Raw genomic sequence first — 2,925 nt, 5'->3', positions numbered from 1 at the left:
TAAAAGGGGCTGCCCTTTTTGTGCAATGATGGTACAAACAAAAACGAAACAAGAAGGAAACAGAACACTTTCAAGCAACAATTACAAGGTCATCTTTACAAGAGCAGAAAACAAATCATAAATCAAGAAACAGAAAAAAGACAGTACAGGCCATCACAGGGTGAATTCTCTCACGGCGGGCACCAGGGTTTCGCTCCCTCCTGCAATACTCTGACACCTTCTCCCTAAAAGGGGCTGCCATTCCAAACAAGTGCAAGACAAGCATGGAACGACATAACCATAACACATCATGACGAGGCTCTGGAGTAGCTCTCTGTAACTTTTGTTCGTGGTGTCACAATGAAATATATTTTTAACCAAACCAAATGATAAATATCAGTATTCCGGCAACGAGAATCTCTAATCTACTCTGAAAACTGTTCTTGATACAACAGTACGTAATGAAGTATAACATATTGCTTATAAGATGCCTTTTCCGTTAAAACAAACCTATAGCGATAAATTATGATGATGATGTCATCCCCTGTACGTTAGACGCAGTTGTAATTAATAAAATAAGTCTGTTTCAGAACTACGAATTGAATCAAGACAGACAGAGCAAATTATCATAGAACTGTATTACCAACCGTTGTAAGTGGTACATTGCATTGCCATTGCAAACTGGAAATACATCGTTGTTGGAAAGCGTTCTACTTTTGTCCTGAAGAATACTACAGAATACAACGTGGGGTTTACAGAATACAACGTGAGGTTTACACTAGCAATACAAAAATGGTACGCCAAATAATAATTGAAGCACCTTGATATGATTGAGATGGACAGACGTTTCAAACAGACGTGTCCAATCATGTCATAATTATACAAAATGTATTTTTGTTAAAATGATATATAAGATGTATACTGTAGGTGTATTGATGTGATTTCTGCAATTTATTAGCTGTTGCTATTGGAATGTTGAAAGCCTTTCTCGGGTTGTGTAATAAACCACAAGTAAAACTTCTTGAGTCTGCTTCAAGCGCAATGATGCAAGGGCATATATGCGTTTTTCTACAACAATTACTAGTACGCTGTCTTGATTACAATATTAGTACGATTTTTCAACCAATAATAACGTCTAGCTGTACGGTGCCTCCATTTTGCTACTTTCACCGTGCAGCAAATATGACCATAGAATTTATTATATTTCAGCCATACATAGTATGGTGAAATATATTGTATTCGTAATGTTTCTTCTTCTTTCTTTCTCCTGTCAAATCTTCAAAGTGATTCATCTCCGCCGTTCCTGGACCGAATGACCTGAAATTTGGCACAGGGGTAGAATGGGCCAATACCTTGATGCTTTTACTCAGTTTTTTTCATATCTGCCTCTAAAATGATTTTATTGAGGTTTAAAGGTCATGTTTTGACCAAAACAGTATATTTTGTCCCCCTGTACCCTGGTCTTACAATGAAATGGCCTGAAATTTGGTGTAGATAGGCATTAGATAGTTGGTAAAATGATCCAAGTAAAATTTTTGGCATAAACTACTTTAAAATGCTTAATTTCAACACTTTTCTGAGGGTAAATTGGTTTTCTTCCGGCCTCCTGCCGTGAACTCTAGTGACCCCACACACCTGCGCAGCCTGAGCTTTCGCGAGAGTTAATTGAATTTAATTGGGCCAGCCAATCAGCGCCGAGTAAGACGAATGCTAATTAATATTCATAAGCTGGCTTCCAATGCCGTATATACAGACAGAAACACATGCATATTACAGCCTTACAGTGGCCATACATGTGTGTGTCACCCTTTGCCCGGTTTAAAATTGTAACTTGCGAGGATTTGGAGTTCAGACAGGGTCATTTGAGCGGTAGCGGACGGTACGCATGCATTGAACATTAGAATACAAGTCTTTGTCGTTGAATTAATCAACATTCCGCATGGCAATATCAATCATTCTCGGCATAGTTGACTTTGGTATGGTTAGTTGAGACAATCAAGTAAATGTTACTTGGATTTTTTCAGTAAAGAAATGAAGAAGAAATGAAGCGAAACCGGTAAATTCTTTTTTAAAAAATTCGAGACGTCTCCGTTTATGTAATGGCTCATACAAAACAAGAAGAAGATTTAAGTTTTCAGCTTGAAAAAACAAACAACACTACTACTACACAGTACCTACTCTCCAAGCAGAGAGTAGGCTCCGACTGTTTTTTAACGTTTTTTTAGTCGTTTTTATCGGGCTTTCTATTTTGTCATTTTTCTTGAAGTACGCCAGCCAGTAGGTTATGACACAGTAAGATATAAAAAAAAAAATAGAAAGCCCGATAAAAACGACTAAAAAAACGTTAAAAAAACAGCCGGAGCCTAACCTCAGCTTGGAGAGTACACAGTACTTGCACCTGCTTGATAATTATTAAAACGCATGCCATACTTGAATAAAAGAAAAGTTCACTGCAATAATAAATGTACCCACATCACTAGGAGCTGATAACGGTACTTAGACGTAGTTATTTTACTGGAAATTGTTGAATGGCTTCATGTAATTTCATGATGAAAATCTTCTGAATGGAAGATGCGGTGTTTTTTTTTCACTTTCGGAAAAATAGGAGCTGCTGCGATTCTAAAAAACAATTAGTTATGCATAGGAGCTCCTGTGGAAGATTATATTCTTCCATATGGGCCCGGGGCATATTGAGCAAGCTCTGTTTTGACCTGGAATCAATTCACAATATTAGTTCTCTTTTGGGGATAACTTACAGTCAAAATGTTCCATTATTGCGCAGGGGTGACTTGGAACAGTCCAATGTTGCGTGGGAATGGGTATGGCTGAAATATGCTGTATTTGCACCCAAGCAAATGTCGGCCTTTCTAGTTGCAAGTTTGTGTGTCGAAGGAGGTACCAACTGCGCTTTGCAAGTTTGTATTTTGTATTGAAACAATGGGCGAT

Source organism: Branchiostoma floridae, chromosome 12 (genome assembly GCF_000003815.2).
Source record: "Branchiostoma floridae strain S238N-H82 chromosome 12, Bfl_VNyyK, whole genome shotgun sequence".
NCBI lineage: Eukaryota > Metazoa > Chordata > Leptocardii > Amphioxiformes > Branchiostomatidae > Branchiostoma > Branchiostoma floridae.
Note: the sequence above shows the minus strand (reverse complement) of the source record.